Here is a 15,855-nt window from a genome sequence, read left to right on the forward strand (position 1 = left end):
GAGCCTCCAATAAAATGATTTTTAAAAAAACAGTATAGCGTCTGGGGTCTTAAGGCTTGAAGTTAAACAAGCAGCCATCTAGCAGGGAAGCAACAAAGCCCACATGGAAGAAGCACACCAGACTGTGTGATCATGAGATATCAAAGGGAAGAGGTATCAGAAGTTCAAAAACAAGCAACAAAATGAATGTGAAGGGGTGTGGATTAGTGGGACCCAAACCCTGTAAGATAATTGGATGGTCCTTCTCAGAAGGGCCACATGGAAGGGATGATAAATCCCAGGGGTGGCAAGGCACTGATGAACCCCATAACTATCCTCTAGTTCTTTAATATTTCCTCCCCTTTCTATTATGGTTTTTTATATGTTTTACCTCATTAAGTATGCAGGTTTGCATATGTTCATTTGTATACTTAAAATCGTTCGGAACTTGAACGTCAAGATAGATAACCCCAGAACCAGTCACAGGGCATGGGAGGATAGAGGGGAGAAACAGGGGGAAAGGAGAGCCGATAGTATTGATGATTGTATAATTCCCTTTGATGGGATTAAATGACAGAATTGTATGTGAATGCATATATTGGCTTGTGTATGAGATGAAAAGAGAGAAAATGAGGGTGCCTAGGGAGTATGGTGGGGGAGCGAGAGGACAAGGGGCAGCTGATATCAAGGAGTTCAAGAAAAAAGAAGATGTTTTGAGACTGATTGTGGTAGCAATTGTAGAATACTGCCTAATGTGATTGAACTATGGAACATTATGATATCTGTAAGACCTCCCAACAAAATGATTAAAAAATAATTTTAAAAAGCAGATCCTGTTCAACGTGTTTCCTCCTTTGTAAAACAAAGATGAACACAATCTGCTCTGCCTTCTTCGCAGACAGGAAGATCGAGGAAAAGGAGAAACCTGGAGGTGCCCGGGAACTAGGGTTTTTATCTCTGAGTCTCAGAGCCGTATCTCCTTCCTGGGCTATTCAGGGGTTAAACAGCCTCAGCAGTGGAGTCAGTGATGTATCAAGCTAGCCTCTGAGCTCCAGCATGTTCTTGCCAATGACAGACAGTCTTTAGAATCCCCAGGGTTAAAAGTGCGCCTCCCAGGGGATGTTTCTGTTTTCAGAGGAGGTATATCACATCCAATTCTGGTCATTGCACTTTGTTGACAGAACGGAAGCAGCCTGCAGTAATGTTCCGTTTATCATCAAAAGGCTGGGAGGTGGAAAAATACTGTTATGGTGCACTTGCTGCAGGGGAACTGAATAAAATCTGTTTAGTCTCTGGAGCATTTCTGAGAGGCAAAAAGCCCTCAGGCAGTCCTGAGAGATAGCCTTTCTTTCTAGAAAGACTGGCAGAGAAGGAAATGAGGCCAAGGTTGTCAGCCTTCTGGCATTGTCTGAAGTAGCAGGACTCCGTCAATAGCAGTATGTATGTGAGACTGGGGCATGCCCACAGTGTCTGAGAGAAGGAGACATTTTATGTTTATCAGAAATGCACTAGAGATGTAAATTAAATGTAAATAATGTTATAAAAATGATGGCATTCTGGGTAAAACATGTCAAAACGTTCTTCAAAGCAGAAAATGAAACCATGTATAGAACAGTGCTCTTGCATTCAAAGTACCTGTGCCGTCCCTTAGAGCCGCTTGCGTCCCACAGTGTCTGTGCTGAGGGAAGTCAGTGGATAGACATGCCTCTTGTTAGCTGCTGTGAAGTCCGTCCCTGACTCATGATGGCTTCATACAAAATGAAATTAAATGATACCCAGCCTGGACCACCACCATCAGTTGTGGATCAGACCATTGTGAGCCATAGGGTTTCCATTAGCTGATTATTTGGAAGTACATTGTCAAGGGCGTTTTTTCTAGTCCATCTTAGTTTGGAGGGTCCACTGAAAGCTGGTCAGCATCATAGCAACCTGCAAGCCTTCATCGCAAGATGGGTGGTACCTGTGCATGAGGCTGATGCTTTGGTCTCCTCCATAGACGGTGGTAATTCTGCCACAGGGTAAGACATCAAAATATCTATTCTCAGGAACACAAAATCGGGCTTTAGATTTTGACCCTTTCTTCTTTTTTAAGTTTTATTGGCACCTCATTCACTAACTACCCTGTTTCCCTGAAAGTAAGACAGTGTCTTATATTAATTTTTGCTCCAAAAGATGCGCTAGGTTTTATTTTCAGGGGATGTCTTATTTTTCCGTGAAGAAGAATACAGTACACATTTATTGTTTATTGTTTTATTAAAAGAGACCTCTCACTTCCTGTCTGCTCTGACTGCGCTGTGGCCAACAGTGAGCTGTGCAGTGCCACCCACCGCTACAGTCCAGAGTCCAGAGTTACGGTAGCTTTGGGGTGCCTTATTTTCGGGGAGGTCTTATTTTCAGGAGGATACCTTATATTTCAGTGAGAGGCAAAACTGTAAGTAGGTCTTATTTTCGGGGGATGTCTTACTTTCCTGGGAACAGGGTATACAGTTCAATAGTTCAATCATATTAAGATGAATATTACAATCATCACCACAATCAATTATAGAATATTTTATTTGTTCTTGTGTTAATCATTATTAGCTCCCTGTTTCCCGAACCTTCCCTGTCATAATGGTTCCTCAAGGAACTATTAATCCAGTTACTGTCTCTAGACTTACCTATCCTGGATTCCATATACAGAAAAATACGTTAAAAAGCAAACAACACCCCCTCCACAAACTAACAAGAATAACAAAGTGAAACCAAAAAACCTCTCAATCAAAAGGAAAGCAGAAAATATTAAAAAATAGAGCAACTTAAAATGGGTCAACAAGGAGATCAGATTATAAGGTGTTCAATTTTAATCTAACTGAACTTGCACTAATATCCTGCCCAACGCATTTTGCATGGTAGCCAAGGCTACTCACAGCCCTGGTCTATAGCCAGAGACGATTTACAAGTGGTTTAATTCACTTATATTTCCCTTTTTTAAAAAACAGAAATAACTTTACAATGGGTCAAAAGGGGGATCAAATGATAAAACATTGCGTTTTATTATTATGTCTGCCATAATCAACATTACAACCCTTTATATCTGATAGCAAGACTATTCACATGGCTTAACTATGATCAGAAGGGATTCACTGGATGCTTAATACATGTGTGGACCCTGTAAATGGATTCCAGGCTTCCACTGTGTTTTCCATGGCCTTCTTCAAACCCAGGTGTTCACAAATTAAGCTCTGGTACCATTTCCTCCTTCGGATTGGATTTTCTTACTTATAATCTCCGGAAGATATTCATTTTTCTAAGGAGACTTGGTGGCTCTGTAAGTTAGGTGTTGGGCTGGTGATCTGAGGGCTGGAAGTTCAAACCCACCAGCCACAACTGTACCCCCCTCTCCCCAAATCCCTTATACTATTTTCTGTCACTGTGGGTTCATGACTCCTGGGGGAGTTCCCTGCAAGATTATTTCCTATGCAGGTCCAGCAGTGACACTTGGGCTCCCCTTGTCATCCATAACCTTCTGCACACTTGATTCTCACAATTTAGGCTCTGATACTGATCCCTCCTTCAACTTCAGATTATGTGGATTCCAATCCTTCGGTGACTGATGATAGTGCACTTCTTTCATGTGCACTTAGTTAACATCTTGATTAGATGACTGCTTGTTTGGAGACAAGCCTTTAAGACCCCAGATGCTGTTTTATAGCTGGGCACCATCTACATTTCATTGCCACATTTTGCTATAGCACCCATATCTTCTGTGTTCCCTTCCTGAGGGTAAGTATCAAGCTAGGCCATGATGTAAGAACTAATTGATCTAAAGTTGGAACTAGGATTTAGTGTGAGCCCAAAACCCATTCCTGGATGCAGGCTTTTATTTTTCTTCCCCCTTCTTTTACTTTGCTGTAGCATGGGAGTTAATACATATGTAATATCATTCCATATTTCAATCATGTGAAACAGGATTATACAATTACTTGCATAATCCATCTCCAATAATATTTTTCATTCCTGGATTCCTTGACATCATCTCCATTTTGTCTCCCCCACTCTCCTTTATCCCCTCTTCCACCAAACCCTTGTTCTATTTGCTTTCCTTATAGGCTCAACGTCCCTGAGCTTCATTTACAGAAAAACAAACAACACAACTTCAAAAGGGTGACTTCCGATAGCAATGCACTCTGAGATATACTCTAATATGAACAACCATAGGCAAAATATAACAGAATGTTCATCACAGGATTTCTGGAATAATAAGACTCTTAAGAAAACAGTTACATTGACATATAATTCACATATCATAAGATTCAATGGTTAAATCACATTTAAAAGAGTTGTGCAATTATCACCACAATCAATTTTAGGACATTTTCTTTCTTTCTTGTTCTCATTGTTGTTAGTTCCTCATTTACCCTTCACCCTCCCCTGTCATTTCTTTAGGAATTATTGATCTAGTTTCTGTCTCTATAGATTTATCTGTCCTGAACTTTATATACAGAAAAACACACCAAACAAACAAACAAAAAAACAAAACACCTCAACAACAATGAAAAAATAAAACAGAGAAAAACCTCAATCAAAAAGAAAGCAGAAAATATTAAAACCTGAAACAAATATGCAATGGGTTAAAAGGGAGATCAAATGACAAGGTGTCATATTTTACCTAACTACATCTATCCTACCATTCACTCTGTCTGAGAACAAGGGCATTCACACCCCTGGCCCACACTCAGAGGAAATACTGGAGGCTTAAAGCATATAGAGATCCTGCAAAAACGGATTTTGACTTTTCACTGTCATCCATAGCTTTCTGCAAAACTGGGTGTTCAGAATGTAAGCTCTCATAGAGTTCCCTCCTCTGGATCTGTATTTTATTATTCACAGTCCTTGGATCACACAGGCTGGCATGCTTCTTCTATGTAGACTTAGCGACACTCACTTAGCTGACTGCTTCTTTGAAGACAAACCTGTAAGGCCCCAGATGCTATTATTCCTGGTAGCAGGGCACCATCTACTTTCTTCACCACGCTTTGCTATAACAGCGATCTCTTCTTGAGGGTAAGTATCCAGCCAAGTTAGACTCCTATTATGTGCTTGACCAGATCTTTCTCTTTTCTCAAATGTTTATTAGTCCTTGGCTGCCTGTTCATATTTAAGAAAGAGACACATACAAAGCCCATTAGCAGCTGAGAGCGGAAGTATTGGGTTTGCACCATCCAGGTGGGAAGAACTAGACTTTTTCTGATTTACCCTCAGACATCAAAATAGGGAAATATTTTCTCTTAGCTCATGAGTTTCCTTAAATAGAAGCCCTCCCTTCTCTTTCACGGGTTCTTTTGGGTACCTACGTGCTGAGTAGAGGAAGAGTGGGCAGGTCTCTCATTCAGCATACAGATTTTATACAGCCTCTATCTGCTTGCAGCACAGTGTCTGCCTGACCCTCTACCGTCAGCTATTTGGAAACCCAAACTATTTCTTCTCTGTCTCGATTTCTTCAGAGAGAAAACTTCAAATTCTTTGCTGGGACTTTGACTGTTTTCTTTCTTTTGTGGGGCAGTTATCAGAGGTCACTTTATTTTTATATATTTTAAGACCATTTTATTGGGGGCTCTTACAGCTCTTATCACAATCTATACATCCATTCATTGTGTCAAGCACATTTGTACATATGTTGCCATCATCATTTTCAAAGCATTTTCTTTCTACTTGAGCCCTTGGTATCAGCCCACTCCCCTACTCCCCTCCTCTCCCTCCCTCATGAACTCTTGATAATTTATAAATGATTATTTTTTTCATTTCTTACACTGACCACTGCCCCTCTTCACCCATTTTTATGTTATTTGTCCTCCTGGAAGGGGTTATATGTCGATTATTGTGATAGCTTCCTTCTTTTCCCCCCTACCCTCCAGGTATCGCTGCTCTCATTATTGGTATGGAGGGGTTTGTCTGTCCTGGATGCCCTGTGTTTTGAGCATTTATCTGTACAAGTGTACATGCTCTGGTCTAGCCAGATTTGTAAACTAGAATTAGAGTCATGATGGTGAGTGAGAGGAAGCATTAAAGAACTAGAAGAAAGTTGTATGTTTCATTGGTGCTATACAGCACCCTGACTAGCTCGTCTCTTCCTTGTGACTCTTCTGTTAGAGGATGTCCAAATGTCTGCAGATGGGCTTTGGGTCTCCACTCTGCCCTCCCCCTCATTCACATCTGTCTGAATGCCAGGTTGTGGTAGTTACATAATCTGGTGTCAATTTGGGACTTGAAAGGATTAAGAGTGAAGGGGTGGATTCTAATCTGTCAATTGGGTAGTAGTAAATGGGGTCTCTGTGTGGGCATAGCCTTCTCCTGAGAATTCTGGGAACTCCTGTATTTTCCTCTTTGGAGGCAGGAGACACACTCCTGTGAGACATCCCTGTGGAGAAGATGCATGGCGCGAGGCTGAGGGAGCCAGACCTTTGGAGCTGGAGAAGCCACATGGAAAGCCCTGCCAGCACTGAGATGCTTACAATGCCAATGGGCCTGTAAGACTTCCAACCCACTGGCCTGTAATCTTCCTGTATTTGGCATCATTGCATGTGCTTCGTGAGTCTTAAGAGGACTTTATAGATTGGTATTGGATATCTGGGCTAACGTAAGACTTAGGGACTTGATTTGGACTGGGCTGGGATGTTTTCTCAATGTTTAATAGCTCTTGTATATAAATCTCTTTCTTATACACATATGAGTATCTATGGATTTGTTTCTCTAGTCTACCGAGAGTAACACACGGGTTATTAGAACAAAGTGTTCATGTGTTGAGGAATATGGTCATTATATAAACTGTTGTCAATTTGAGAGGACTTATGAGTGAAGGGGTGGTGCTTAGCCTGTCTGTCAATCAGGTCATAGCCAATGAGGCCTCTGTGTGGTCTTCTCCTGAGGATTCTGGGAATTCCTGGTTTCCTCCTTGGAGGTGGGAGACTCTCTCTCTTTCTCTCTCCTCTCTCTCTCTCTCTCTCTCTCTGCTCACTCTCACTCCCTGGGAGACATTGCAGCTGACAAGACACATGGAACCACACTAGTGCCCTGAAATGGAGGAACCACGTGGATACCCCTGCCAGTGCTGAGATGCTTACAATGCCACAAGATCCACAAGACTTCCCACTTACTGGCCTGTGATCTTCTTGCATTCAGTTTTACAGCATATGTTTTGTGAGTCTGAAGAGGACTTTATAGATTGATATCAGACATATGGGCTAATATCAGACTTATGGACACTTGATCTGGACTGGGCTGGCATGTTTTCTTAATGTATAATTACTCTTTATATAAAGCTCTCTCTTATACACATATGAGTCTCCCTGGATTTGTTTCTCTAGTCTACCCAGACTAAAACAATGAAGTATTTGAACAGAGGTCCAATGTCCATCTGCTACCTTAATACTTCACATATAAATATATGTACATAGATTTATTTCCTATCTTTATATACAAATGTGCATGTCTGTATTTAGACCTCTATACATGTCCTTTGCCTCCTGCTTCTTTCCTCTATTTCCTTTTACTTTCCTCTTGTCCCACCCTCATGTTCGACCTCCATTCAGGGTTCAGTAATTCCTCTCGGCTACATTGCACTTCATCAAGCCCCACCAGGCATCCCACACCCCCCTCACCATCGATTTTAGATCACTTGCTGTTTCCTTGTCCTTGGGTTTGTTGGCACCCCCTTCCTTTCCCTCACCTCCCCCTCTCCCATGTCACACTGGAACCATCGGTCCAATTGTTTTCTCCTCCGGATTGTTTATCTTGACTATCTTATATAGATAGACATGCAAAAACAATAATCAGCACAAAAACAGAACAAAGCAAAACAAAACAACAAAAAACAAAACATAACAAGAACAAAAAAGAAAATCCTATAAATAGTTCCAGGTCTGTTTTTTGACCTTTATGAGTGTTTTCCAGTCGAGTCTGATAGGGTGCCACACCCTATTTTTGGTGTTCCTTGGGGACTTCATTGCTTTGCTCCCCTTGCTGCTCTGTTGCATGCCCTTGGTGTTTTGCCTCAGTGTGATGGGGTCAGATCAGGCACAATTCCCACACTGTGTCTCCAGTGTTGTCCCCTGTAACACTATGGGTCAGTGAGGGATAGCATGTCTCATGGTGGGGTCAGCCCTATGGTCCTCTCTGCATTGACTGCTCTGAGCAGGAATATTGTCCTAGGGGCTTGGTTGGCCAGGATGTGCTCCACTCTCTCTCCTTCCCTCTTTGTGTGCTCTGATCAGATCTGCCCCTCTCTCTTAGCTGTAGCTTCAGTACTGCCCTCTGACTGTTTCTTATATCTGAGGCAGTTACATAATCTTCTGACAATTTGAGTGGATGCATGGAGTCTAGCCTGTCAATCGGGTAATAACCAATGAGGCCTCTGTGTGGGCATGGCCTTCGCCTGGGGTTTCTGGGAACTCCTGTCTTCCTCCCTGGAGGTAGGACACACATTCCCACTGCTTCATCTTCTGTTGACAAGCCACATGGAGCCATGCTGATGGCATCTAGAACCCTGGAGATGCTTCCACCACCACTGGATCCACAAGACTTTCCACCCACAGGCCTGTGATCTTGCTGCTGGTATGGGACATATGGGCTAATATCGGACTTATGGACTTGATCTGGACTAGGTTGGGATGTTAATATACAATTACTTTTGATATAAAAATCTCTCTTACACACATATGAGTATCTCTGGATTTGTTTTTCTCATCTATCCGAACTAACACATAGTCTTCCAACTGTTTTCCCATTTCTAGCCTCTCCTGTTTGGGAGAGGCATCTGACCTTCCTTGCATCAGCGACCTCTTGGTGGCATCTCCTTGGCCCTTGGATGTCAATGCTTGCTTCTCTGCCCATTTGCTTTTCTGCCTCCTAAATATTGTAAAGTTTCTTAACTTCTATTATTGTCTTCCCAATTTGCTTTGTATTTATGAATTGTTTAACCTTTTCTGCTTTATGTGTGTGTATTGCTTCTTTAATCCATTTTTGTTGTGCTCAGGATGGGGAACAAAATAAACCGTTGTTTACCCCCTCCACCCCCATGTGTTTATCTTAAAATTCTTTTTAATTTCATTTTCTAGTCACTAACATGACTAGTTCAGTGATTTGCACAGAATATATACTGCAACAGAACAGGTGCTGCTAAAATGGCCTTTTAATTGTTGTGGAAGAAGGACAAAGACCCAAGCCTCAGCTTTCTCACACAGGGAAATGCTGTTCTTCTTCTAGGTCAGTGGCTCTCAACGTGTGGGTTGCGACCCCTTTGGGGGTCGAATGCCCCTTTCACAGCGGTTGCCTGATTCATAACAGTACCAACATTACAGTTATTAAGTAGCAACGAAAATAATTTTATAGTTAGGGGGGTCACCACAACATGAGGAACTGTATTAAAGGGTCGCGGCATTAGGAAGTTGGGAACCACTGTTCTAGGTAATCATCTAAGTGAGGCAATTGTTGAGAAGCACCTACTCAGGCCTGATTTTGAACACGAGTTTGGATGCATATTAAATATGTAAGCATAGCCTAGTATTTTTTACTTCTTTTACTTTTTAAAACACTTTATTATCACTTCAATGTCATACAATTCAATAATTCATTCATGTCCAGAAGAGTTGAACAATTATTACCACATTACATTCTAGAACACATTCTTCTTCATCATAGTCATTGTTATTGATGTAATTATTACTTTTCTAATTGTGGCAAAAATATACAGAACAAAACACTCTCCAATTCCATAACTTCTATATGCATAACTCAGTGCCATTGATTATATTGTACAACTATTCATGCCGTACAACTATATTTTTTATTTAATTAATACTTTTATTAGGGGCTCTTACATCTCTTATCACAATCCATACATTCAACCATTGTGTCAAGCACATTTGTATACATGCTGCCATCATAATTTTCAAAGCATTTTATTTCTACTTGGGCCCTTGATATCAGCTCCTCATTTTCCCCCCTTCATCCCCCACCCGCCCTCCCTCATGAATCCTTGATAAGTTATAGATTATTATTTTCATATCTTACATTGTCCTCTGTCACCCTTCACCCACTATTCTGTTGTTTATTTCCCTGGGAGGGGGTTACATGTTGATCCTTGTGATCAATTCCTCCTATCTCCCCCCACCTTCCCCTTATCCTCCTGGTATCTCTATTCTCATTGCTGGCCCTGAGTGGTTTATCTCTCCTGTACTGTAATGGAATGTGTGCAGCTAAAATGGCCTGGATTCCCTGAGTTGCAAGCAGTGTGCATGTTCTGGTCTAATCCAATTTGTAAGGGAGAATTGAAGTCATGATAGTGGTGGGGAAGAGGAAGCATTAAGGAAAGTTGTGTGTTTCATTGGTGCTATACTGCACCCTGACTGGCTCATCTCTTCCTTGTGACCCTTCTGTGAGGGGATGTCCATTTGTCTACAGATGGGCTTTAGGTCTCGACTCCATGCCCCCTCCCCCCACAATTCACGTTGGGTATGATTTTGTTCTGGGTCTTAGATGCCTGATACCTGGTCCCATGGACACCTCATGATCACCCAGGTTGGTGTGCTTCTTCCATGTGGGTTTTATTGTTTCTCAGCTAGATGGCCACTTGTTATCTTCAAGCCTTTAGGACTCCAGATGCTATATCTTTTGATAGCCAGGCACCATCAGCTTTCTTCACCACATTTGTTTATGGACCCATTTTTTCTTCAGGGCTCATATCAGGAAAGGGAGCATCACGGAATGCTGGATTGTTAGAACAATGTGTTCTTGTATCAAGGGAGTCTTGGAGTCAAAGCCCAATGTCCACCTGCAACCTCCATTCTTAACATATAGCTATAAGTACATAGATATGTTCCCTCTAGTTTTATATAAATATATTTACATGTGTACACACCTGTATTTAGACCTGTATAAATGTCCTTGGCCTCCTGGTTCTTTCCTCTATTTCCTTTTCATCTCCGAATTGTTTGTCCCGCCTATCTTATCTAAATAGACATGCATAGACATTAATAAGCACAAAAACCAGGCAAAGCCAAACAAAACAACAAAGGAAGTCAGCACCAACAAAATGAAACAGTACCAATAACAACAAAAGAAAAACAAACTAACCACGAAAAGAAAGTCACTGATCAAAATGGAAAAGCCTATAAATCATTCAAGCTCTGTTTGTTGGCCTTTATGAGTGTTTTCCAGTCGAGTCTGATGGGGCCACACTCTGTCTCCAAAGTCTATTTTTGGTGTCCCCGGGGATTTCATCACTTTGCTCCCCTGACTGCTCTGCTGCATGCCCTTCGTGTTTCGCCCAGTGTGATGGGGTCCGATTTGGCACAGTTCCCGCACTGTGTCTGCAGTGATGTTGTCCCACTATTATTGATATCTTTTTTGTGAATTGATTAAAATAATGTCTACTTAAAAAGGATCAGGGGTGGTTGAGGTGCTGAGTGGCAGTCTCAGGACACAAACTAGCTGCTAGGCGTCCCCCGAGCTTGGTCAGGGAGGACATCTATTGTCTGTTTGGCGTGCTTTGCTGCTCTCATCTTTGTTGTCCGTCACATACTACCCTCTCCTGGGAGCCTGGGCCTTGTTTCCCACTTCTCTGTGGTGGGCTCCCATGCCTCGTCTCAGAGGGGCTTGCCTCTGAGAGCCTGTTGCCACTCAGTGCTGCCCTTTGTTGTCTCACTAGGAGTGTTCTGTCTTCTGAGACAGGCCCTTCTAACAGCTAACGTGGGACTACGCGTCATGGATGGAACAATCTCTTTGAAATGTTCTCAATTTGTTAAAGGAAAAGAAAGGAAGGAAGTAAAAGAGAGAAGGAGGCTGGCACGGAGCGAGGAAGGAACGAGAAGGAGCAGGGAACAATTCTGCACATACCGTCTGCGGAGTAAATGTCAGGGCATCGGCGCTCTGGACTAGGATTGAACCATGGAGAAGGGGGGTGGGTTTTCTTGCTGCCACACACCTGAGGGGAAAACCCAGAGACGGCCTCGAGCAAGAGCAGAATCCCTTCATAAAGACAAGGTAAGAGGCAATAATGAGGAGATTACTCACACTGGCTTTATGGAAGATACAGGGTCTGTCAGGGCAAGCATCTTCAATTGCACATTTTAATAAAGATCGGGAAAAATGCCATCAGCACTGCCCATGACGTTGCCCTGCAATGAGCCTGTCTCATTCCGAGCAGACACAAAGGGACTTGGGAGAGGAGCAGAGGGTGAGGGTAAGATAAATACCTGGCCTGAGTACTAATGAGACATTCTGGCTCATGAACAGTTAAGAAAACACATATTTTCCTGGTTGGGGGGGGTTTATTCTGTACAGCCTCTGAGGATTAACGTCTGCTTTGAGAGACGTGCGTCCTTATGTGTGCTTGTATCTCTGCAGTAATTTGCTGGATAAATGGAGACTAAAAGGCAGGTCAGGCCACGCACATGGATGGAGAGACTCAGAGTGTTGCACTGGGAAGCGGATCACTGATCCCCTTCTCTGCAGCCTTCTGCACGCCATCACAGACCTCTGGGCAAGCTCTGACACTTCTGATCTTGTCTGAATGATCTTCTATGCTAGTGCACATCCTCTGAGAGTCAAAAGCTGAGAGGGATTAAAAGTGCAAAGTTGTATTTAGGGAACCGCCTGTGAGAGAGGAAGCAGGGAGGGAGCCCCCATTCTGACCCTCCAGGACGGTGATCGGGAAAGAAGGTTGGATTGACGTGTCCTAGACTGCCCGAGCGTCTCAGGAAGGTCTATGTAATGCCAACGTCTGCCATCAGAGAAGTCTTTCTTACCTAGAAACCGTCTATGTGAGGAGCGGGGAGGCAGGGGTGGGCGGGGGAGGGTTGTTTTTGGATAGGAGCAGCCTTTGGGCACTTACTGTCCTTGCACTTGGAAGTCTGTGAGGATTCTTCTTGTAACCACCACCACACCAGACTGGGGAAGGTGCCCTGTTTGGAGGTGGCGAGGGTGACGGGCCTGGGGCTGATGGAACAAGCCCCCTGGGTGGGTTGGACTGGGGGACCTGAGGTCGAGGACCAAAGAGTCGAGGTCTGAGAAAGGAGGTGGCCGGTCTGAGAACAGAGCAGAAAAGTTGGGAAGTGGTCTTCTGTGGAGGGAAACGTCATTTCAGCATGAGTGTTGAATGTTGGCATCTGTCTTTTTAATTACTTCAACTCAAGGGAAGCCCGATGCAAGTCTGTGTGGTGGTGTTAGGTGGGGAAGAAGGCAACAAGACACTGGAAGAATGTGTGGCCTGTCAAGATATGCCCCCTGTTGATCCATGAAAATAAAACCACGGCTCATTCCAAAGTCACAGCTATTGAGCTGTTTCCAACCCATGGAGACCCCACACAGCACAAAGTAGAATTGCAGTCCACGTGGTTTGCTTGGCTGTAATCTTTATTAAAGCATATCGCCAAGCCATGACACCTCTGAGGGGGTTCAAGCCTCCGAGCTTTTAGTTAATATTTGAGTGAAAAACATTTGCACCACTCAGGAACCTTACACACTTATTGAGGAGACTGTTCTTAACATTCTATGTGGTAAGCAGTCCAGAAGGGACTGAGGAGCCCCTGAGCCACTGAAAGCCACTCAGTGAGGATACAAGAGAAGATCTCTGCTTCAGAATGCAGCAGAAGGGGAGGACCCTTAGGGCTTGGGAAGGGGAAGAGGAGAGGGAGCGAGTGCTTGGGGGTAATCCAATGTGTTACCTGTATTATTTCACGTATTCCTCACTGCAGCGAGCTCTGGTAACCTACGGGCTGCTAAAATCAGGGCCAGCAATTCAAAACCACCAGCCTCTCCATAGGAGACAGATGCGGTGTTCAGTTCCTGTGAAGCCTTACGGTCTTGGAAGCTCCCAGGGGCCATTCTACTTTATCCTATAGGGTCGCCATGAGTTAAAATCGACTCAATGGCAGTGAATCCTCATGACATAACTCTGAGGGTAAAAAGCTAGGTCACAGTTGGCAGAGCAGAGTCTCAAATCCTAGTCTCCCCTTTTAGAACATTTGTGCTAAAAGTCCCTATTTTGTCCTAGAACCAGAGCAGTGGCTAAAGCTAGGTCAGGGAAGCCTGGATTTTTGTGGTGATGAGACACAGAATGAGCAGAAGCATGGAAAAGGTTCTTTGGGGACCCATGTCTCCATCTGGGTTTATCTACACATTGAACCTCATGCACGTGATGCGGACACTGACATTGAGAGCTCATGGGCATCTATTTCCAAACCGTGGCTCCATAAACAACGCTTTCTTAATGAGCCTTGGCAGCTCAACACCTTTGGTGTTTCTAGCCATTGAGACAGCCACGCCTACCCTCGCTGGATCCGGTTATAAAGTAAACTATGTTCTTTGAGAGCTGGTGCATACTGATGAGTTGACGGCCGGTTTGGGCCAACCCATAGACTCATAAAAACCAACAGGGTCTCAGGTACCCACACACTGGACCTCCAAACACTTGGATCAAAGGTGCTGAGGATTTGCTCACATTAAGGGTCCTGCTGCTCCCTTGAGGAGCAAGAAATCGAGATTTTTGTCTCCACAGTCACACTGCACGTCAAGAAGGTAAGGGGAGAAGCTCTATATTGTCTCTGTGGAGGAAAAAAAAAAACAGTAATTAAAGCTGGTGAGAATTGAGTCTTCTTTTTCCCACCTCAAATCTAGACTAACTTGTCCATCCACTTCTAGGATAAAGTGTGGTTTTAGTCACTAGCTCGATGCTCCTGAGCTGCAGCTTACACCGTGAATACTAGCGGGGAGCTGCATCCGGCCGTCTTTCTGCCATCAGCCAGCCTTGGAGTTGGAGGGACTGGCAGCCTCTGTGACTGTGTTGTGCTTGGTTCTAATGTTTACTTCTCTGAGTGACAGGAGAGATGGGGGTGGCTATGTCTCAGGTGGCCACCCTTTAAATCGCAGATAACCTTGCGGGACAGCTGGGTCTCTCGTGGGCCTTTTCCATATTTAAAGTCGAAGATGCTATGAGGTGCTTTGAGGTCTGATGAGAGCAAAGTTTATCTTGGGGAAAGTTTACTGTGAACATGACATTTCATTTGCCAGGAAGGAGGTGCCTTGATTTCATTGCTTCATGTAGAACTTTGTGGAATTTTGTACCATTCACAATGAATGGATTGGATTTCTCACCATTTGGTCAGTCCCTGTAGCGATAAATGACAAGTGTTCCTCTATAGGCTTATTTTAATGAGACTACTAATAAAAAAAGTTGAATAATAAAATAGCTTAAAAAATTTTAAAAAAAGTTTTTCAACAGTTTTATTGGCACATAATTTGCATCCCATTGGCATATAATTCACACTTCAATAGTTCAGTCACATAGAAAGGACTTGGACTGTCATCACTACAGTTTTAGAACACTTACTTCATTATTGTACTCATCCTTGGGCTCATCTAAACAGACTATGGGTTGAAGGGAAATGGGGGCCTATCTCGTCTGTTAGGTGAGCCGGAGAATGACTAGGCATGGGACTCCTTCTCCAAATAGATAGAGATCTTACAGATCCTGTGCAGTTACTCCAAAATAAGCTTGTCATTTGCAGCTGGAAACTACTAGGAAAGCAATTTAACAATTTTTTCTAGAGGTGGGCAATCCACATGGAGCAAAAGCCAGTGATTTCCGAAGGAAGACTGTGATAGGCAAATACTTAACAGACACCCCCCTATGTTGAGCACTCTGCTGTCTCCCCAGCCCGGGGCTGGACCTGTTTAGTCTGACTCTACACTGTTTTGCGTAAATGTACGGCAGTAACTCAACTTCAATTTTTCAAAGCATTATTGAGTAAGGTGCTTCAGGGTGCTATTCAAAAATCCCAAATTCACTGCCTTGCAGTCAATACTAACTCATAGCGACCATACAGGACAGGGTAGAACTGG

At 43.3% G+C, this 15,855-nt stretch overlaps 1 protein-coding gene across 2 annotated transcripts in view; it reads left to right on the plus strand.

Moving 5' to 3' along the window:
* Positions 1 to 14,402: 14,402 nt before the first annotated feature.
* The window catches only part of KCNJ1 (potassium inwardly rectifying channel subfamily J member 1), a 42,740-nt gene continuing 41,287 nt past the window's right edge, over positions 14,403 to 15,855 (plus strand). For both annotated transcript variants that reach the window (XM_045283672.1, XM_004714174.4), the window contains exon 1: positions 14,403 to 14,532. The gene's annotated coding sequence lies outside the window, so the exon portion shown is untranslated. The remainder of the gene's footprint in view (positions 14,533 to 15,855) is intronic.

The sequence above is a fragment of the Echinops telfairi genome, unplaced genomic scaffold (assembly GCF_000313985.2).
Source record: "Echinops telfairi isolate 266 unplaced genomic scaffold, ASM31398v2 ScPeMD7_7465;HRSCAF=8503, whole genome shotgun sequence".
Classification (NCBI taxonomy): Eukaryota; Metazoa; Chordata; class Mammalia; order Afrosoricida; family Tenrecidae; genus Echinops; species Echinops telfairi.